Genomic DNA, 24,266 nt, shown 5'->3' on the forward strand with positions numbered 1-24,266 from the left:
TGATTAAATACTTATAGCTCCCTAATTGTATTTTTTTATTTATTTATTTTGTAAAGTGTTAATTGCTACCTAAACACTGGTTAAATATATAAACAGACTGCGGTTACGCAGAAGCTATAAGAGATGATAATTAATTTGTGGCCACCTCTGAGCTAATTACTACACATAAAGGGATACAGTTAATGAAAAAACACACAAGTTAATGATCCCTAAAGAAACTGACACACTGGGAGACAGGTTATTTCATTTATTAAAATGTGAAAGAAATAAAATAGAATAGCCACAGAGAAGATATAATATGACTTTTTAAAAATATTTCTGTAATATGCTTCTAGAAATAATTCAGCACCACACTGCAAAAAATGCTTTTCTTACTTAGATATTTTTGTCTTGTTTCTAGTACAAATATCAAAAATTCTTATATCAAGAAGCATTTTCTAGGCAAGCAAAATATATTGTGCTGTTTTCAGAAATAACATGCCAATATTAAGGGAGTTTTTCCTTAAAACAAGATAAATATTCTGCCAATGGGGTAAGCAAAATAATCTTGTTTTTCCTTTTGACATAGGATTATTTTGCCTACACCATTGGCAGATTATTTAGCTTGTTTTAAGGAAAAACTCACCTAATTTTGGCATATTATATCTTAAAACAAGACAGTATGTTTTGCTTGTCTAGAAAATTCTTCTTGATATAAGAGTTTTTAGATATTTGGACTAGAAACTAGACAAAAAATCTAAGTAAGAAAAGCATTTTTTGCAGTGCATGCATAACCACCAGGCAAATCTTAATAAAATCGCAACAAAACTAATATTCCAACTTAAATTTGAGAATAATTTAAAAATGGAGTCAAATAAATCATGAAATTAAATTGATCCTAAATAAACAAAAGGAGTGAATTTAAACCTTAAACCTTACAGCGTACCTTAACCTTAACCGTTGGGTTTTGTTTTTGGGCCAATGGGTGGTCCTTACAATGGGTAAACACATCTATCTAGGGGCACTTCTTGACTTTCTTTTAGTAAATGTAGTATTTACTACGAGATTTATCATATTGTGTTCATAGGTGAAAGAGACACAGAGAGATGAAGAGTCTCAGGTCTCGGGTCTTTGTGATCATGTGATGATGTGTGGCACAGCAGGAGGTTGATAGAGTATTCAGGGCAGTGTGGTGTAAAACACAGCTGCCAGCAGCCCTCCACTTCACTGAGGAAGGACACAGATGCCAGAAATTGCCAGAAATTAGTTGACATGATGAGAGAGGGGAGCTCCATTCCAAAATAAATCGTCCATCCAAGAACACCTTAACAGCAGTGAGAAGAAAAAAAAAATAGACTGAGAAACTCTGCACAGGCCAAAATGCCTTGTGGAGAGAAGAGAGACGTGGGATTTCTTGGGATCATGTGTGAATACATGCTGAGAATAAAGGAAAAAGGATGCACCTTAAGATTTTTATTTCATTCAAATAAGATCAAATGAGGTGTCACGTTGGTGCCATAGGTAGCTGGTTCGAGTATCGGCTGGGTCAGTTAGCATTTCTGTGTGGAGTTTGCATGTTCTTCCCGTGTTCGTGCAGGGTTTCCTCCAGGTGCTCCGATTTGCCCCACAAGTCTAAAGACATGTGTTATAGGTAAATTGGATAAGCTAAGTTGACCGTAGAGTCAATGAAGGGCGTCCGCTGCGTAAAACATATGCTGGATAAGTTGGCGGTTCATTCCACTGTGGTGACCCCAGATTAATAAAGAGATTAAACCATCTCTCGCATAAGATGTTAAACCGAAGTCCTGACTCTCTGTGGTCATTAAAATCCCTTGGCACTTCTCGTAAAGAGTAGGGGTGTAACACCGGTGTTCCCTCCGTCGGCCCTTACCCATCATGACCTCCCAATCATCCCCATCCACCCAACTGGCCTATAGCTGGCTGGTGTGTGGCGAGAGCACTGGCGCTGTTGTCCTGTGGCTGCCGTCACATCATCCAAGTGGATGCTGCACATTGGTGGTGGTGTGGAGAGACCCCCTCGTGATTGTGAAGTGCTTTGGGTGTTTGGCCATACACAATAATGTGCTATATAAATACACATTATGTTACAAATGAGATACAAGGCAACATTTAGTGCAGTCCTCCATAATCCAGTCCAGGCCTCTGACTTTTAAAAAAAAGTTGTCCACCATGACATGCCTTTACTCTCAAATAGTCTGCTAATTAAGGCTTATGAAGCTTTTATGTGATAATTTTAAAACATCGATATGAAAACTACTGATTAAATAATGTTATGGGCATAATTAATTGTGCTAATTAAAACCTACTGTACTCATACTGTACCTGCTTCTCTTGTATTCTTCTTACATAAAGACATAGATTAATAGCAGGCCTGTAGTCAGCTTGGTGAAAGGGGTGGTTCTTTTTTCTCAAAAAGTGGACCTTTTTGCCGTTATTTCTATTTATTTCACCTCATTTTCTATTTAATCATGAGATTTAAATACTGCATTTAGGTGACATTTTAAGCCTCACTTTTAGCTGCATTAGCTTGTCATCATAACCACAGTTTTTGTTGTACCAAAAATATTTACTAAATATTTAAAATAAAGAAATGACGAATATTTATTTTTTAAAATACAAATGAATTACATCATAAATCATTAGAAAAAAGTTTTTTTTAAAAATGGTAATTTATTAGGCAATTAACAAACTGGCCAGCACATTCAACTTTTCTCAGTCAGAATTTGGCCATGTGAATAAAATAATAATAATAATAATAATAATAATAATAATAATAATAATAATAATAATAATAATAATATAAATAATACAATTCTAAATAATAATTGATATAATAATAATAATAATAATAATAATAATAATAAAAAGTGAGCTACACAATTTTTCTAGCCTCTCTTGTAAATGTGCTTCATACTTTTTTATTGTTCATGTTTTCTTTCAATAATAAGGTCCAAAATTTATGATAAAAGTTACTTGTCAAATATTTTCTTTATTTCAAAACAATACATTAGCGAAAGATGTCACTTACGTCATTATTGCATTTGCCAAAACTTTTAACTGAAGTCACTCCTGAATTCCCCTTGGTCTTAAAGCCTTTTTCGATGGGTTATTTTTACTATTTATGATGGCATAGCATTCAAAATTGGACAAATTAGTTTTTTTTTTTTCAAAGATATGAGTAACACTTTATTTTGATGTTGCATTTGAGTATTAGTAGAATGTCTACTTAATATCTGTTAATACTCCTCCTTCAACAGACATTTAACTGACTATAAGAAACTTTGCAAGTACATGTCAACTTACACTAACCTCAACCTAACAGTCTACATACAGTATAATCTAATGAGAATGAGTTGGCATTTAGATGCAATGTAACTTAAACTCAACAAACGGACCATTAAAATAAAGTATGACCAAGAAATATATGCATCCAGTGGTGTGAAAAAGTGTTTGTCCCTTGTATTTTTGACCATGTCTTTCACATTTTAAAATTTCATACTATCAAACAAATGTAAACATTAATCAAAGACATTGTTTGCCCCTAAACCTAATTACTGGCTGTGCCACCCTTAGAAGCAACAACTGCAATCAAGCATTTTTGATAACTTGCAATGAGTCTGATACAGGGCTTTGGAGGAACTTTGGCTCAAACATCTTTACAGAATTTTAATTTAGCTACGTCGGAGGGTTTCTGAGCACCCTTTTAAGGTCATGTCACAGCATCTCAATTGGATTCAGGTCAGGACTTTGACCAGGCCACACCAAAGTCTTCTTTTTTTCTTCAGAGATTGAGAAGTGGACTTGGAGTGCTTTGCATCATTGTCCTACTGCAGAACTTTGAGGTTACTAACAGATGGCTGGACATTCTCCTTCAGGATATTTTGGTGTACAGCAGAATTCATGGTTTTATTTATGACAGCAAATCTTTCAGGTCCTGAAGCAGAAAAACAGCCCCAGACCATCACACTCTGGGTTGTTGTGGGGGCAAACACCTTTTTCACCCAGCGCTATGTAGTTTTGGATTTAGTTTTCTCTTTAAATATTAAAAACCTCCATTGTTATGTGTAATGAATATACGTGTGTATGTAAGAGTTTATGTAAAATGTTTTTTTTTTCATAATCATGACATTATTTTTCATTTTTTATTCAAGGGAGATTTCTCAAGTAGTCTCTTATTTCCTCAGCTGTATGTACTTTTAGTTTTGTGTCAGGAGGTTGACTTAGGTTTGCTTTCCTTTACCCGTGTTATGAAAGTTCGTATTGCAGTGTAGGTGCATGCAGCTTATAAAGCCAGCAAAGAACAGTGATCGAAACGATTGAAAACTTTTTGAAAGACTTCAGCATTTGTTCTGCACACTTACCTAAACACTCTGTGGGGCTGCTGTGGTAACTGGGGTCCTATTTCAGCCGCAGCGTGAAGCCACTGAGTTCCTCAGCTGTAAAATGAAAGCAGCGGAGCACAGTGAGAAAATGTATTAGCCTCGCTGTGATAAGGAGAGCCCTTAGCGAGTGACGCACGCCTTCAGTGGGGAAAATAACCACTGGACAAATTGTTTTTGCTACATTAAGTACCTGTTACTTTATTTCACAGATGGAAAAAAATAATGCAGGCTCTGGGGTTCGGAACCAGCATAGCATAGAAGATTGCATGAATGTAGATTTCTATAAATATCCATGAAGTCTTTATATGGAAAGTGATTTTCCTAAGAACTTTTGAGCTCAAAGAAAGTCAAGGCAATTGACTAATACAATATACAATGATAGATGACAAAGTGCCCAGCGGGCAGTCGATAGGCTACTGAGGGAAATCATGCTGAATATCTGTTAATAAAAATAAAATAAAAAGGAGGGAATATTTTCACTCAGCGGGTGGAGCAGGGATTTTTCAATTAAAGACTGCGCCACCACAGCAGAGCCGCACAAATTAAATGAGTGTGTCAGATCTGCAGTGATTTATACATTTGGACTGATCTAACAGGCTGGCGGAGCGGCTATGACACCATGACAAGCCAACAATAGATATGAAAAATGAGCTAATACCACAGTGCTAAATCAGAGATTTTCAAAGGCCAGCGCAGACTGGCGGAGAAAAAAAAAATCCACAAGTACTTAAAAGTCTAAGAAGACATTGCAATTTAAAAAGCCCTGGATATTTGACTGATCGCAGGGGTCATATCATTGAGAGTTTCTATGAAGTGAAAAATGCCGAGCGACTGTGGTGCTCTCCATCTAAACCAGATATTAAATCTCTCCGGATGACCATGAGGGCTTCGTGCAATTACCAACACGGACCTGTGCTATGTGTCCGCTTAGCGCAAAGACAACCATAAAGACAACAGCTTCTTTTTTGATGTTTCTTTTACTTAGGCTCTGATGAAAAATAGTTAGCTTTTTTTGCAGTCAGCAGATTTAGAGGAACCAATTACTGCTCTGCTGATGTGAGTGCAGCCCTCAGGTCCCGCCAACAAATGACGGAGTGCGTTAAAGCGCTTTTTATGTATTAGAGGGGTTTCAATTTCAGTTTTTCCATCAAATCCCATCTATTCTTTTAGCCTGTGGTTTCAACAGCAAAAAAATAATCCAGTGATTTGTGGAAAAGAGACCAACATTAGAGAATATGAGAGGCCCATCTTCACAGAACATTAGGTCATGATTAGATCTATCTACAGTGAAGGGTTAAACTTGATTGTTGTTGTTGTTGATTGAGTCGTATTTTACCCGGACACATCTTTGCACAGTTTTCCTGTACAATGGACAAAGGATAGGGAAACCAGAAACAATCATTCCATGAAGCAGGAAAACTCTAAAAACAGCCTGATCTCATGAGGAAACGTAACTATTTTACGTTTTGTCACTTAATTCGTATGAATTAGTACAAGTTCAGTCGTATGAAAATGTAAGATTTTAATAAGGAGGCGTGGCACACAACCCCACCCCTAAACCCATCCGTAATTGGGGGATGAGCAAATCGTACTAAATTGTATGGATGAGATCATACGAATTTATACGATTTAGCCACTAAATCAAAAAGTTACGACTTGCCGTAAAATTCGATTGGAAGAACTCAAAATTCTATACAAATTTACAACAATCATGTATTAACCCTTGTGTGGTCTTGGAATTCTGTGTATTCCCTTTGTCCGACGGGTCAAAAATTACCTGCCATCATTAAACCGCTAAAAGAGAGAAGCCTAAACTAGGGCCTGCAGACCAAAGTTGACCCATGGCACCCTTTGATTTGGCCCGCCATCCCATCAGAGAAGAGAGGGAGAATTTTAGGGAGGGTTGGGGTTAATACTTTTAATACACATTGTCATTTCTAATTTATATTTGTAAATTTATTTGTTTAAGGTACAAAAAAATAACTTTGATTAAATGTTTCGGTTACATCAATGTATCCCAGCTTCATGAGGATGTTGGACTTTGTTTGAACGTCAGAACCCAACATCAGGCCGACGTCAATGTCCAACCTGAAATCAACCTAAAATCAACCAAATATCAATGTCTAATCATGTTACACCTTGACGTTGTGTGGACTTTACCACTATGACACTTTCTAACACGACCTAAAATCAACCAAATATCAACGTTATTTGACCCGGTTATTTGAAGTCAAAATAATATTGTCCTTAGACGCTGGCTGGACATTGAATTTTGGTCACCTGACATCATGATCTAAATCTAACCTAATATTAACATCTTATGTTGTGTGCCTAATGGTATGTTTTAAATTGTTATTATTATTTTGTAATGAACATCCTGTTGCTCAACGGATATGCCACAACTCAGAAATCCTCAGTGAGCAAATCAAGGCAAAGGCAGGTGCAGCTTGACTAGTGTATTCGGCATTAAACTACAATGTGCTTTAATAAAATTCCTATGTTTTCAATAGAATAGGTTAATTATAAAGTGTAAAAAAAACATAAAAAGCATTCCTTAATCTGATTAGAGTCATGTTTTCGATTAATTTTGAAATAAACGAGGACATTATCCGTGGCAACTTTGTTATACAGCTTGATAGGGATGCCACAGTTCTCAATATAATATTGAACCATAAGGTACGACCTCCACGGTTCAATACGCACATGTGAATTGCGGTTTTCTCAGTTTTGTGTTTAAATAATTTATGTGCATTTTATATCTCCCCGAATTGACTGTGTGTGCCTTTAAATCCATGAGCTGAGATGAGGAAACTCCTCCCCCCGAGTAAATATCCAATCACTATGCTCAAAAGTTAGGGGGCGCTTGAACATCATTCCACACTTTAACATTGCGAGCGGCGGTGAAGTGAGGCTGAGGCAACAGTACAAGAAAGCGCCAGCGTCTTTTAAATCTACGGTATGAGTACATTTCGGTTTTGCCGGTAAGTATAATGTCAATAAGCAAACATACCCAACTGTTTGTGAGAGACACATAAAAATAACAAAGGCACTGCGGGTGTTTATTGCTAAAGATTTGCAGCTGTTTTCGGCGATTGGAGATGTGGGCTTTTATGTGTTCCCCAGTTTGTACATGGGCTACCACCAGCAGCTGTGAGATTTCAGTGTTAATTTTTTTTTACAATACACTAGGAACTAGTGTCCTTCTCTTGGCTTTTAAGTAAAACAAAATGAGTATTGCAATAAATCATTTTAATTTTTTTTCTCCTTAACCTCCAACTGTTCCTATTGCCTATAGAATAAAAAAAAAACAACACACGTGTCAAGCCATGAGAACCGAAATGAAAACCGAGGTATGTATTGAACCGTGGGCTAACTGTATTGTTGCATCCCTACAGCTTGATATACAGTATTTACCTTCAGCCATACCTGTCAACATTGGGATATGAAAATAAGAAATAAAAAAATATACACCCCCGCCCGGTCAAATAAGGATCTTGGGAGATCCGAGATCAGGTAGGTCTCAAGAGCTTCCTCTTGGAAAAAGGAGGAAAAGGAGGAGATGGGGTGGAAGGGGGGATTCTTCCAAAACAAAAATAGAGCAGTATGGAGAAACCGATCCATTTATTGTAAACTAGGATCACTCTGATCGGATTCATACTGATTACAGATGACCAGCCAGTCGTGCTCAATCATATCACATGCTCCTCTCGAAATTAGTTTATGAAACTTCATTCATTCATTCATTTTCTTGTCGGCTTAGTCCCTTTATTAATCCGGGGTCGCCACAGCGGAATAAACCGCCAACTTATCCAGCAAGTTTTTTTACACAGCGGATGCTCTTCCAGCCGCAACCCATCTCTGGGAAATATCCACACACACACTCACACTCATACACTACGGACAATTTAGCCTACCCAATTCACCTGTACCGCATGTCTTTGGACTGTGGGGGAAACCGGAGCACCCGGAGAAAACCCACGCGAAGGCAGGGAGAACATGCAAACTCCACACAGAATAAACAGCCTGATCTCACAAGAAAACGTTAGTATTTTACGTTTTGCCAGTTTAGTGGCTAATTCGTACGAATTCGTACAAGTTCAGTCGTACGAAATGTTACGATTTTAAAAAGAAGGCGTGGCACCTAACCCCACCCCTAACCCCAACTTTCATTGGGGGATGAGCAAATTGTACGAATTAGATCGTACGAATTCATACGAGTTAGCCACTAAATGAAAAATTTAAGAAACGGCATGAGATTGTTGGAATAAATGGTTTTATAGCTGGCAATAGTTGTCAAAACTGACCCCTCTACGACAACCATTTTAGAAAGTGATTAAACTTCATTAAAATAAAACATAATTTAGTCATGTTTGACCTGTAAGTCAACAATATGTTTAATAAATGCAAAGTGCTGGATTTAAAACTGGATTTGATTTCAGGCATTGAAACAAGTATAGTGTTTTCATGTTTTTTGAATGAACAGCTGTATTCGGGTCTTCCCAAACATAAGCTGACAGATAGAAAAAGAGAGAAAGAGAGGCAGACAGACAGGAAAGGAACACAAGAGCAAACCTGACAGCAAGCTATAAGCACTTGAGCCGCAGAGAGAGGCAGTCAGGCAGCCAGTGGCCCCTGATTGAATGATCCCATTTCTGGGCTTTTTGTTAGACAACCGGCAGCAGTGTATGAAGATTGATACAGAAGTGCTTGACTCGCTTTGCTGGATCATCAAATGGATTGATATTACTCTCCTTCTCTGGATGAAGACAAAGTAACTGTTATGATACTCAATACAAGAGCTTGTCAGAAGCGGAAAATCATCTGGTGTCGCTGGTTATGGGAGCGTTTCATGAACTGTCATGTGAATTTATTAGGCAGATGCAAGGCTATCTGATGCTGATGCTGAAAGCCAGAATTCGCGCAGAGAAATCTCAAGTGCAGATTGAATTACAGGCCCGAGCTGGAGGATGTCACAGCTTACAGCTTTATCATGATCAACATGCACACGCGAGACTGACACAATGCAACTGTCTTATTTACACACACACACATCTTTAGTATATTAGCAGGGCTGCCACACAGTAAGGTTACTGGTTCAAGTTCCATCCGAGCTAGGAGACCTTATTGTTGATTTGCATGTGCTTCCCTTGCTGTCATGTATTTCCTCTGGGTGCTGTGAGCTTATCACACAATAAAAAGACATTCCGGTGGATTAGAGACCCTATGTGTATCCCTGGACCACAAAATCTTAAGTCTTAGTTGCGAAGATATATTTTTGGGAATAGCCTTAAATACATTGTACCAGTTAAAATGATTGATTTTTTCTTTTATGTCAAAAATCATTTGAATGTTACATTAGGACAAAGACGATAGAATACACAAGACGTTAGAGCTGTAGAAATTTGCCTGAACCCGACGGGTACCAAAGGGTTCGGGTTCAAATTCTATCATGTTAGTTGGGGTGGGGCCAGGCTTGGCTTACGCAGTAAATGAACAGTCAAGTGATGCATTTTGATTAGCGCGAGAAAGTAATCAAATCGTTTGTTACAACATTAAAATCCTTCCTGCAAAGCTAAAACAAAAGGTGACGGAGAAGTCAAAAAGAGCGAATTTTGACTGCGATCAGGACAGATGCCAGTCCAAAAAAAAAAAGATCATTCTAGCCACCAAGGTATTTCGGCGGTCACTCTACACTGCGTATTACGGTAGAGCGCTAAACAGCAATATATGTACAGCAAGATGACAGGGAAGATGACGAAGTCACAAGTGACATCAAAACCTCTGTGGAAAATTAAATGGATGTTCTTGGCTGGTAGAAGATGAACAAACAATCCTACCCAAAACTTGCAAAATTAGCCAGATCAGAACTATATATCTCAGCCTGTAGCAGCAGTGAAAAGTTGTTCGGTGATGCTGAACGAACCATCCTGAGCACAGGACTGCGCTAAAGCCATCTACAGTGGATTTAAGAATGTTCCTCCTCCCCACCTAAACTTGGTGAGTAAAGGGTTTTTAAATGATAAATAAATATTAATTAAACCATAAAATCATAATGTAGACAGAGTATACATGCTAATGTTGGCATTAGGCTATTCTTTTAATATTCAGCTTCACCATCACCTTAAGGCCAGATTGTGAAGAGACGTGGCGAAACAAATCCGGCAGAATACCCGTCATAATTTATAATTTATTTTAATTTAATTTGTTAAGACTTCCTTTCATTGGTATGTTGGCCAATTTAAAGGCTACGTGTATGTACCTCGGCCTATTTAGAGTGCTGACATGTTTTGATGTTACAGAGGACTTTTATTTCTTTGTTCCAACTTCCAAGTGGCCTATAGCCTACGCTTTTTTTTTTACGAAGAAATTATGTTAAAACATATAAATGACTCATTCTTGAAAAAAAGGCAAAAGAGCTGTGTGCAAGTGCAGATTTGAATAATGTCAGGCTATGAAACGGGTTCGGGTTCAGGTCGAATTCTGTCGGGCTCGGGCCCTATCGGGCCTAATTTTTAACTTTTTAAAAGGTACAAATTTGTACCTATAAGTTCCATATTAATACCTCAAGGGTACATATTAGTTCCTAAAAAGTACAACAGTGTTACTCTTAAATTTTTAGGTACTGATATGTACTTTTGAGGTACCAGTATGTACCCTTTAAGTACAAATGTGTACCTTTTAAAAAGGTACCACCCCAGTGACAGCTCATGTACCTGTATTTCTGAAACTGTACAAGACGTGTCACTTGTATAGTTTTTAATGCGGAAAAGTGTAACGTTCAATATGGCGAATGAAGCCCCGCCTACTAGTACAGGAGCCAATGACTGGTCGATTTAGACTGACGATTCTCCAAGGAAAAACTCTGACTAATATGTCTCCGATGCATACAAGATGTAAAACTGAATGAATTTACCAAGTAATGGACAAACGCATCATATTGTAACGAAAACTGAGTTAATAATTTAAAAAGTAATGCGTTACAGTCAGGGGTGTAGCCGACATTTTAAAAATGGGGGGACACTTGAATGAGATCCAATAGTTTACGTTGATATAATTATTAAACAACTGTTTCTAAATGGTTTGTCTCTAAAAGTGAGGGGGATACACCCCCTCCCCGTCCCCAGTTGCTACACCCCTGGTTACATTATTAGCAGTGTTGAGCAGTAGCATTGCTAAAAGTAGTGACGCTACTAGCTTAACTTTAACTATATGGGGGTGGGGGCTAGGGCTGAGTAGCTGGGAAGCTGAGGTTGGGGCTAAGAAGTTGGGCCTGAGAAGATGAAGATGTTGTGTCCTTGGGTGATCACAATCGTTCTAAGCGTTTGTAAGTGAAGACCAGGGGCCTCATGTATCAACGCTGTGTACGCACAAAAACTTTGCGTACGCCAGGTTTCACGCTCAGAATCGCTCACGTTTGGATTTACTAACGATGGACTGAACGTGGGAATGTGCGCAGCTCCACGGCAGCTTTCTGGCTGGCGTACGCACATTTTTTGTGCGTGTCTGTTTTATTTCCATTGGCGACTCCTAGAGGCAGTTGTGTTAAATTGCTCTTTACAAAGTGTCTGAGCCTTGCAATGACAGCTGTATGAGACGGGTTCATCTAGTAGGTATATAAGGTTTCCATACCATACAGTTGACCCGCTAAACATTAAAGCACAATTTGCAGCGGTCGCCTGTTTTCCCAATGTAATCTGAGCTATCTACTGCACACACATTGCTATAAAGACACCATCTGAAGATGAATTTGCATGAGTGAATCAGAAACATTTCCATTCAATTAATGTGCAAATAAGATATGATGCACAAACTTATTAATGATTCCTACTTGTATTTCTCGTGATAAATAGTTGGCAAAATCTGATATGTAGCGGGGAAAAAAAGAAGAAAGAGATCATCAGACACTGTATTCGATCCGAGTTCATGCTCAAACGTGTCAAAACATGATCTCATACGTCTTACGAGGTGCGCCACAGAGACTACTAAGAGTACTGCAATATTTCACAGATATAAACCACACTAGTTCTTTTTTTAATGCACTCAGTGCGATTTTCAGACCCAACTGTGTTAACCGCATCAGCTAAACTTTCCCACTCTATTTTTTTTCTTTTGTTGTTAATTCCGGAGAACAAACTTGCAAATAACACCACTTTTCTCCGGTCTACCTCCGAAAGCAGCACCTCCATTTCACATTCTGTTCAAAGTTTCTCTTTTTGCTTGATTTTGCCATTTCTTTTTCGTTGGGTTTTGCCATTAGCATAGTCATTAGCATATTCATCCGGGGGAGGAGGCAGGAAGGGATTTTGTGCTCGTGCATGTTGCGCTCAGTTTCACGTTCATTAGGATGTACAAAAGAATATGCATGAGATTCGGCGTACGCAGTGTTTCTTACATCTGAATTTTTTCTGCCTATGCACATTTACAGCTTTGTGCGTACGCAATGTTTTAGTAAGATTTCCACGCAAGTCTTCGTACATGAGGCCCCAGGGCTGGTGGGCACGCCGTTGCAAAACTGCCCAAATTTTCACTACCCGCAATAACGGGTAGCACATGTCATTTTTTACCTGCACAATCCAATTCAAAACCAAACCCAATCTGGCAACACTGTTTATAGTATGTACTATAATATTTGTGAACTGCAAAATAGTGAAGTCCTTAAATTTGTTGTGGTAATTATAAAAGAATGAAGAGTTATATATACACATATATACACAGACACAATATAATACTTCTTCTTAAATATTTCTCTTTACTATAAATTACTATAGCATTTTAAATGTGTAACACCTGGTTTTATTGAATTTTTTGTGTACAGCATATTATTTGCTGAGAATAATTGAACTGAACTGTAATGCCTCATTTGTTTCATTGACAGTTTTATTGATCACTAAGATATGATTGACTTGGGTTTAAGTTGCTTCGATTTAAAAATAAAAATTGCAAAAATAGCTTAGAGGTAGCTTAGCTACTTTTGCCATGTAGCTTTTAGCTTAGCTTGCTACATTTCCCAGAGGGTAGCTTTTAGTGTAGTTAAGCTACATTTTAAGTTCAGTAGCTAATAGCTTAACTCACTACATTTTTCAAGTAGCTTGCCTTACACTGAGTATTAATTACTATCAAAAGTAATGCCGTTACAATAACGCTAGTACTAATAATGCGTTATTGCATGTAACATAATATTAAACTTGTGTCCATCGCAAATTTGAACTTTTACTCAGATATAGAAGGCAATTAAGGTATTATCAAAATAAAAAATAGCCACGCAACTGTCTGAATGGTTCTCAAATCAAGAGGACTTTTTGTAGTATATCATAATTTAATCATAATTACTTGATTGAAATATCTGACAACAAAATGTTGTCAAAAGAGTTTCCTAATTTGCCCTTTTCATGGAAGGTATGGCGGTAATTGTGAGTGAAGTGTGAGACCAGAATGGACAATGACACATTTCCCTTTTAGGCAGCATACAGGAACAGCTCCACAGCAGATAAATGTGTGTGGCACAAACAGCTAAGAGCATGCAAGCGAGAAAAGCCTGATGTGGCCCACTGCTGATCTGTGTAAATGAGTGGTTCTGCGGCATTAGCTCCATAAAACCATAATCCATTCCCCATAAACCATTACATGCGTCACAACATTTCTGATTTATGGGGCGGAGTATCGATAAAAAGAAAAAGAAAAAAAAAAGAACGCTTGCCAAACATCTCAGGGACAATATTGAGCACATTTTAATTGTGATTTGATTCCCCTGGCCATTAGCCAGATGATAAATGAGCACTAGCAACCCCTGACAGCACACGGCGAAAGTCTTAATATGACAATTATGTGTCTGTCTATAGATTTTATTGTGCCTCTCTCTCTCTCTCTCTCTCTCTCTCTCTCTCTCTCTCTAACGTATCAGTTCATCAGTACAGTGCAGCTTTTGTGTAGATTAAATTGAGACTTTGCTTTACTCCATCTCGGAACACTTACTTATGTTTTATGACACGCACTAAATCAGTTTTATGCTGCTATTGATTTTTCTGCCCTGCTCTCCTCTGAGCTCCCTCATACATACATAAAACAATACATCAAAACATTTTGCTTTCATTCTGCCTTTTGCTTTCTGTTCCGGCTTTTGCCTTGACCTTCAGACTGGTGGAAATGGGTGCGAGGGCTGTCCTGTTTCCATTTTCCATTTGTAAACCTGCTTTCTGATGAACAGAGTGATGTGACAGATTTTACTGGACACGCACGGCTGACCTAGCAGTGTTAGTTGACGATTCATCCTGAGCAAAATTAAAATATCCGAGGGCTCAGTGTATGTGATTTAATCCTAGAAAGTTGAGGTAAGTACAGTTGTATTCCGTTTTAAAGTTATTAATTTGTCAATTACAAAAAAATGTTAGTATTTTTTATCCAAACACAAAAATATTTAAATTAAAATTAAGCTGATCTTAAAGCCATGGCCACCAAACAAATGAAACAAAACAAAATAAATTGACCTTTTTTTCATTAAATTCTAAATAAACCATTTTCGATGTATAAAAAAAAAACAGATTCTAATGGTCCAGATTGATTTCTCTCAAACTTTCAACAAACGTACTGTTCCTACATGTAAACCACTTGGATTACGGTAGAAAGGTCAGAGCTGTTCGGTGTTCTCAATAATTTGATCCTGTGGGAACAGATTAAGTAAGCAATGAGTAACCAGTCAAATTATGCATTCAATGGCTCTACCATATACTTTATTTTATGAATACAACATCTAAACTGTTAGTCAGATTATAAGACCTATTGTTTACTGTCAGGCTTAGGTGTTGGGAAGGATGAGGTGAGGACCAAAATGCAAATAACTAAGGATTTTATTATAAAAAGAAACAAAAACCACTAAAACAACCCCATGGGGGAAAAACACAGCAACATAACACAACTGACTTGTCTTGGGCAGGGCTCATCGATGGACCAGCACAGGACAGAGCACACTGAGAGAATAGGAAAAGAAAACCAATAAACTGACAAGCGGGCAGATGAGCATAATGATCAAATTATCACAAGGTGAGTGGGACAAGACAATAGACAGGAGAGCACATGGTACCAAGACAAAACATAAGCCATGTGCTAGAACATGCAGCCAATGAGAGCTCTTAACCATGTGTTCACACATAACAGCACAAGGCCGAGTGTAAACACAGGTGCAAGAAACATTGACAACACAGACGCAATACAGGAGCACACGAAAAATGAAAACACTAACCGTACACTCACATATGCAACATGCATGTTCCATCCCCGCACCAACTGAAACCAAAACCAACTACACTGAGGTACTGAGAATAAAACACTTGGCCCGAGTGTGACCAAGATGAAATCTCGAGACGAGCACAAAACTGGAGAAGACAGGACTAGGGTCTGGACTCACAACAAGAATCCTGACACTAGACAACCCCCATACCACAAATCCCCACCCCCCAGCCAGCTAGCATTTGACCATTTGAACCAACCAACCTTGATATTTTGTCTGACAAGGTGCATGAGCCAGCAACATCACTCAGACAGGTTCATCCAGCTCGAAGTTTACAGAATTCTTGTTCAATCTCCCTCTCCCTTTGGTCTTATTTCTGCTGGTTATTAGGATTGCCTCTAGGTCGTCCCTGGATCCTCCCTGGGTCGTCTCTCCTGCTCCTTCCCGGTGTGTCCCTCTGCCACCCTGGACTGTCACTCTGGCTCAACTCTGTTTGACAAAACTAGAGAAGACAGGACCAGGGTCGAGACTCCAAACAATCCTGACTCCCCCCCCCCCCACCCCCCCCCCCCCCCCCCCACCCAAAAAAGACTCACCACCTGGCGACCCTAAAGGAAACACCAAACAAGATATAGAAATGGAGGGAGGGAAAACAAACCAAGCTCAGACAGACAAACTAGGGAGGGCAAAGCCAGGCATGGTCAGTAGGTTAGGGACCCTTGCTGACAAGAAAGGCGGGGCAGCAGGAATGGCAGTCCAGGCTGAGAACCAGGGAGGAACAGGAGGGACAGTCCAAGGCAGGTTCAGTGGGTCAGGGGCCCCAGCAGGGGGCCAGACTTGAGTTTGAGGGACACACCAGCAAGAAGCAGGAGAGACAACCCAGGGACAACCAAGAGGCAATCCTTAGAACCAGCAGAAATGGGACCAAATAGAGTGGGAGATTGAGCAAGAGTTCTGGAGACATCGAGCTGGATGGAACTGGCCGGGCGATGTTGCTAGCTCATGCACCTGGTCGGACAAAATATCAGGCTTGGTTCAAGCGGTCACTCCGTGTAATCTGCAGGTGCAAGCAGGCTGGGCTCTGGGACTGGAGGGGGGCTAGTGAACAAATCCTTGGCCAAACAAACTACAAAATGCTATGCATGGATGTGCATGTCTCTACATGTCCTTTTAGATTAGCATGTCTATGCTCCGGATGCCCTTCCAGCTGCAACCCATCACTGGGAAAATCCATACACTATGGTCAGTTTTAGCATACCCAGTGCACCTACACCACATGTCTTAGGACTTCTGGGGGAAACCAGAGCACCTGGAGGAAACCTTCGTGAACACGGGGAGAACATGCAAACTCCACACAGAAATGCCAACTGACCCAGCCGAGGCTCAAACCAGCAACCTTCTTGCTGTGAGGCGATCGTGCTACCCACTGCACCACCGTGTTGCCACATTACAGTTATCAAAGGGTTATTTGAGCCCAAAATGTATATTTTTGTTAATTTGTGCTCTCGCCATTCAAGATTTTGGTGACTTTTTTTGCTGAATTTGTGGTCTTGATGTGATTAATGTGGTTGATTAATGCAAGTGAATAGTTGATATAAAAATAAACACAAACAAGTCAAAATCAGTACACGTGACTCCTAATGAGACCTTATCATGTGTGTAACGATATCCAAGCTGAATTGATTGCAGTGGAGTTATTTAGTTTTAATTTACCCAAATTGGAGCTGACTAGAAACATGTAAAGCCACTGTATAAATTTATTATATAAAGTTTTTATGTTTGATTATTGCTGTTATTAAAAGTGAATTTAGAGTTCCATAACATTGCTGGTGCCACAGCACAAACCCTGCCCCCTTAGCAAACTAAACCAATACCGAAGCTTATCATGGGCTAAATACCATGACACTACACACACTACATTCAGCTAAAAATCCTCTTTAATGTACTACTGAAGAAAATAATTTAACTATATATTGTATGGCTTGAGGGTGAGTCTGCACATGTTTTTTGCCAAAGTATCCCTTTAAGCAATTGGGACTTGAACAGAATGCATAGCCTCAAGACCCAGCTAAACAATGAGTTAATTTTTTTTCTGTATCAATTAATTCAGACTTGGCTGCTGTAGTTTTGCTTGAAATGTTTGCTAAGTATATTTGGCCTATTAGCATAACATTTTAATTACATTCTGGTGAAATGAACCAAATGGCTCAAAATAAAGATGTGTTCATTTTGCTGAATGAGATTTAAAGAGCCCCTGTTATGCATCGTTAAAAAGTCATATTTTGGAGGTCTCCAACAACCTTTGATTTACATGCAAGATCAAAAAAACACTTTCGTTGTCTTATAACATGCAGTTTATTTTTACCTGGTATTCCCAACGACTCCCATATGATTTTTTAAGTGATTAATTTGTTCCCAAACCCCTCATTTGCATGAGGCTAATCTGCTGTGATTGGTCCCATGACTCAGTCTGTTGTAATTGGTCGACTGGATTCAGCGTGAGACAGAGAGAAACATCCACCATGGTTATAAAGTAGCACAGAGTATGTGAGAGCCCAATGCAGGAATGCAATAAAGCAATGCAGTTAAACACCAGTGGCTTCAAGTATCAATGCTGCATATGCACAAAAACTTTGCGTACGCCAGATTTCACGCTCACGTTTGGATTTATTAACAATGAAAAAAACGTTAGAATGGGCGCTGGTCCACGCAAACTTCATGCCTGGCGTACGTGCATTTCTTGTGTGTGTTTGTTTTATTTTCCATTGGCGACTACTGGAATTATGTTAAATTGCACACAACAAAGTATCTTTGAGTCGTGCAATGGCAGCTGTATGGGCATGTCTAGCAGGTATATAAGATTTCCATACCATACAGCTGACCAGCCAAATATTAAAGCGCAATTTGCAGCGATCGCCGGTTTTCCCGGTTTAATCGGAGCGATCGACTTCACGCACATTGCTATAAAAGCGCCATCTGAAGACGAATTTGCATACGTGAATTGGAAGCATTTCCATTTAATAAATATGCAAATAATATGTGATGCTCAAATGCGCTTAACAAAATACACACACTTATTAATGATTCCTACTTGTCTTCCTTGTGATGAAGAGTAGGCAAAATCTAAAAATCAAAAAAATCAAAAAAAACCAGACGCTGGATTCGAACCAAGTTCATGACCAAACGTGTCAAAACATGTTGCATTGCACTTTACGAGCTACGCCACTCTTGCTGCTGTATGCTGCGCTCTTTAGTTTTGTTGTCTCACAACAATCCCTCAAATAGCTCATTCCAACAAGGTGCGCTTTTTGCACTTAGCCTAAATAGACACTACAAAATGTTACACCTTTACATCGGACCAATAAATTTTATTGCAATATTTATAATGACAAAACACTAGTGTGGGTGTTTGTAATAAAAATGCATATGTAAATAGATTAGTAAATAGGGAGCCTTGTATATTATTTTGTGGATCTTAAATAAAATATAATTTTATAAACAGCAGTAATTGTCTTTATACATTGCAAAACTTTAAAACATTGACAGATCATTCTAAATTTAATCTGTTATTCTCATCGACATTCTCATTGGGGGTTTGCGTGACCCTAGACCCTCTTTAAGTATTGAAAAAAAAAAATTGTATCATGTAATGCCATTAATAATAATGCAATGACACGACTACACACAAGTGATGCCATGGGTCATATTGACCTCGACTGAGCAGTGGATCTTCCTATGCTTTTGACTCTCAGTTTGATACTGGGGTGCAATTCATCATCAAACAAAATGTCACAAACCTCTCCCTCACACACGCACACATACATAACTGCTCTCTTTTTTAATCCCATGCATGCTCTCTCTCTCTCTCTCTCTCTCTCTCTCTCAATTCAGATATATTAGCATTAGAGTAATACAATACCACCAAAGCTTGGTATACATGCTCTGTTTTGTATAAACATGAGGTCACTGTTTGTCTGTTTGTCACATATACACTGGTATGTTACCATTGATATAATATCATGGGATGCTGATAAATAGGTAGATATTTCTAAATTGTATTGTTTAATAAAATAAATAAAATACAATTTTATTTTTAATGAGCTCAGGATAAATGGCGGAAACACAATGATTTATTTCAGGGTTGCAATTACTATTTACACGCATCAATCATGCAACAAGAGACATGGTTGCCATATGGTTCACAGCTACATGACGTTGTATATAAAAAGAGCCAGTTAACTAAATGGCTGAATGGTGTGCTGAGAGTGAGAACAATACATTTACAATCCTTGACTTGCCGTTTACAATCGCTGACTGCATTTTTTAATTTCAAAATGAACATTTGTACATGTAAAATGCATTTATACATATTAAAATAGTGTGAGACATACTGACATGAAGCAAAATAAAGCACATGTAATCACAATGGGTTGTACAACCAAATCAGCAATGCCATTACTTCCTAGCAAGTCAGGAGGCAGCGACATAACACTCTTGTCATGCAGGACAGATCTTTGTAATCACCTCTAAGGCAGCTGACTGCATATTTGGTGCTTGTATGATTTTTGATAGTCCATGATGTTGACTGACATGTAGCAGATGTCTCTCAGCGTTTCTTTCAGGGACGTCAGGCACCCGGACCAACAACTCTGACAGCACAATGATGGATTAGGAACTGTCATTCAGGACACTTGCCACTTGTTTACAAGGCACCCATCCTTCATTTCTCAATGTAAGGGTTGTAATTCGGCAGGCTAGCTCGACAGGCAATACCATACCATACATCATAGCGACTGGCAAAATCTCCTTTACACATCTGTGCTGCTTTATATTTGCTCTTTGAGGAATCAGAAAATGACTGTAATTTGTTGTTCGCTATTTACCTAAAACTATTTAGATAGATCTAAAACTTTGATTTAGCTTAATTTATTATTTAATATTTAAAATATACACTTGTGAAATAAAGAACACAATGTTAAATCCCATGGGGTCCATAGTAGGCCTTATAATTTGCAAAATAAAACTTCAGATGAGCAACAACACATTATTACTTGTTTTGATTGTGTATTTGTCAAAAATGAAGGCAAGGTGGAAAAGCCCCAGAGGGCAAACTTTGACACGCTTCCTAATAATATAGATATTAAGTGGCACCGCTAATCAAATTCCTTTATTTAATTGATCAACAACAATCAAACAAAATATTTTTGTTGCTTGTTCAAACTACTTATTTGCAATGAGCGGAATCAACACAATTTATGATTTATTTTTTTTAAACTTAATAATTTGAGGTTCAATCCACTTATATCTGTAAAAACATCTAAGCTAACTTAATTGATTTGGGTTGGAACAGCATATATGAATTGTGTGGAACCCTGCATTCTTACGGTCTAAAAAGTCTCGACAGTCTGTGTGCAAAAGCATGAAGAGCCTGTTCGAATGGGGATGCATACATCTCTATCTAAACAAACAATAATAAAAACTAATAAAAATTTGCAACAAATAAATTGTACAAATAATAGCAACTTTAAACAAATGTAAATCGTCATTAATAAACTAGCTAGATCAGAGCTGAATTCCACAAAAAAGGCATGAGACATACATCAGACTCTTGAAGTGGGGGCTCAAGGGATTTTTACCTGAGCGACAACCTGGGATCAGTCTCACAGCAGTGCCTTGAGGCTAAAGCCTGCGTCAAGTGATCGACGTGACCCATGGCGCAAGCCTTGCGCGTAGCCGTGCATTTATACTTCTGCTAGCTGTTTCTGTTGCTCTGCAATACACTTCCGAAACGCTAGCTGGCAGTAGGTGTTTGTTCCTCTGTGTTGAGTTCCTTCGCTGGTGTTTTGTTTTATCTGAATGCTTCCTTAGTGTAAAAGTGGCTCAAATTCGCTCAGGAACCGGCGGACATGCAACAACTTTAATCATAAGGTAAACACAAAACAGTAGTTTCCATCCGGAGCTCCTTCACGGGACTCCACACTTGTAAACACCTGCTGCATCACGCTCGTGCAGCTCTCACCTCCGCCCACACTCGTCAGCTCTACCAATCACAGAGCTTGTGCTACACGTTAGATTTTTAAGTAGTGCGCATCAGCGCCGCCGATGGCCACGAAGATCGGCTATGCTTCGAAGCGGAAGCTGCACCATAGCATACACGTGCGCTTGACGCAGAAGTATAAATCAGCCTTTATGGTGCTTTCACACCTGCCCTATTTAGTTCAGTTGAATTGCACTAGAATTCGTTTTCCCTATTGGTGCGGTTCGTTTTGGCAGGTGTGAATGTAGCAATCACACTCAAGTGCGCACCAAAAGTAGACCAAAAAAGCTACTAAGACCTCCTTGAAGAGGAGAATGAGAATATGATCTGAACTAAAATATACCCAACAGCAAAAAGTACCGTGCCTTTTTGGACTAATCCAGCTGCCGTAGGCCAATGCACTGTGCAGTATGGAATGTGGAGGAAAAATATTTGTTGACAGTGCTTTGCCAACAATTTTAAACAGAGAGAGAGAGGGATTGTTGGTAATATTTCCGGAAGATGAGCATGTCGCAGTTTAGCTAAATTAATTCACGCCTTCTCCTGAAGTGTCGCACAATGCACCTTCGTCGTTTGCGATGCATTAATACTTCATTCTCCAAATGTATAGCTTGTCTAATGTGATGTATATTAATAATATAGTATACTATGAGCAGGGTTACAATTAGTTAGTGCTATCGTACCTCCATTCGACATTTATCGCGACATTTTGTATGCCGGTTTGTTTACTAGAGGGATTGGCAATTTTCCTGCACGTGAATTCATTTTTTACCTTCTGAGCCGGAGCATGTTTATGTCATTGGTGATGCAACTGTTCAGTTTTACAGGAAAAGAAGCGCTCTCGTTAAGCACAGTAGAGATTGCTTTAGTTATATCGTTTAGTACTATTTTAGTTGTTGTGGGATGCAGTGACATGCAGTCTTATATTTTGCAGAACAGATCCACTTTTAACGCTCATAAATTTGTAACAACTACCTTTTTGAAGCTACATTAAAGAAATTGAGGGACCACAAAATAACTTTCAGAGAGTCATGTGTATTTAAAAAAAGTGCATATGACAACAGGATATAAATAATTCTGGAACACACTAGGAATATGACAATCAGCAGAGTTCACTTTTAAAAACTCATTTTACAATAGATATGAGCATTTGATAACAGTCCTTCTGATGTAAACCAGTCTTTAAAGCAAGCAAAAAAAACAAAAAAAGAAACTAGTAAGCAAACAAAACAGATACCATCAGTCCTTAAGTGAAACACATGAAACGTTGATTTCAGCAAAACAGTTCATCAAGGGTTGGCCATGGGATGAAAGTGTGCAGATACGAAGATGGATTGTCCCTTTTTTGTCCAGGTCCTGTTTTGAGGTCTTAAACTGCATCATACAAAAACCCTCCGCATATAAACAAACATACAATCAACACATTGCCAACACCTCACAAAACATATATACAAAACCAAAATATATACAAATAACAGGCCTACTTACATCTGAGTATAAGAACAAAAATGTTTCTCAAATGAGAGCCCCAACAAAGCACAGCGAAGTGAAGAAGCCATTCCCCGTGCTGAGCACAATACTTCCTGTCCACTGCTTCTTCTCTACCTCCTTTTAAGCATGTTGAGGACTCAATACCTAGATCACCCCCTAATGGTTGAGCTAGAAACTTACTCAAATAGTGACAAGAAAAACTGTTACAAATTATCATAAAAGTCCTCATGCTGCACGTATTGGGAGGTTTGCTGAAGGTGCAGCTGATGTGCAGCAAGGGGTTTGCATTTAATAAACTATGACAGTTTGTGTTCATTGAAAAGTAATATATCAAACAGTCCCTTAAAAATTACGTTGCATCTTCAGTTTCAGGCTCAGGCACGCTTTTCACTCACACTATAATAGTACTGCGCCAGAGCACAACTGAACCGCACTTTGCCTCACCTCTTCCAACCAGGCCAGGGCCGGCCAACTGAACCATGACTGGGCATGATTTGGAGCACTCACACTTGCCAAACGAACTGGGAAACGCATGGTTCGTATAGTCTAGTGTTAGTGCACCCTTACAATGGTCGCACACCAGAAGCGCCGCTCGGCGGCGCGCCGCGCAGCGCCACGCAGCGCCATGTATTTTAGAATTCTAAACATAGGTTTCTATCAGGATACACACACCGGCGCCGCAAGTCGGCGGCTGTCGGCGGCGCCCGGCGATGGCTCAGGACGCAGTTCATTTTTCAGCCGCGCCACAGAGCGCCATCTGATTAGTTTCATGTTAAATATCATTCAAATGTGCGCGTCTGGTGTGTGATACTTTAAACTGTCATGTACGCGCCGTGTCACGGCGCCGAGCGGCGCTTCTGGTGTGCGACCTGCTTTAGACACATGAAATTAAAACTATTGACTGAAACTACTGAATGAAATTAAAGACTAGCCAATGGTGGGCCAGGCTCAGGGACTAGAGACAACGCTAGACCAGGCTCAGGGACTGAAGCTAATGCTGGACTGAAGCTAATACTGAACCAGGCTCTTCGTCTGTCATGGGCTCAGGGCACTTCTTTGCACAGCGGAAAGATGGTGTACTGGGCATTTGGTCGATGGTTTTGCTATTGAGGTCCTCCTCAACACAGAAGAT

General features: G+C 39.1%; 1 long non-coding RNA gene across 3 annotated transcripts; it reads right to left on the reverse strand.

The window, feature by feature from the left end:
* Window positions 1-231: 231 nt before the first annotated feature.
* On the reverse strand, window positions 232-23,228 carry LOC141378153 (uncharacterized). Of its 3 annotated transcripts, XR_012391952.1 has the most exons (4): window positions 23,132-23,228; window positions 15,870-16,108; window positions 4,362-4,436; window positions 232-1,303 (listed from the first exon to the last, which is right to left on the reverse strand). It is a non-coding gene; the product is annotated as an uncharacterized lncRNA (long non-coding RNA). The 3 variants fall into 3 exon arrangements; XR_012391954.1 differs by lacking the exon at window positions 15,870-16,108 and having other exon boundaries at window positions 233-1,303; XR_012391953.1 differs by lacking the exons at window positions 232-1,303; window positions 4,362-4,436 and adding an exon at window positions 15,209-15,346.
* Window positions 23,229-24,266: the final 1,038 nt, after the last annotated feature.

Source organism: Danio rerio, chromosome 16, assembly GCF_049306965.1.
Source record: "Danio rerio strain Tuebingen ecotype United States chromosome 16, GRCz12tu, whole genome shotgun sequence".
Lineage (NCBI taxonomy): Eukaryota > Metazoa > Chordata > Actinopteri > Cypriniformes > Danionidae > Danio > Danio rerio.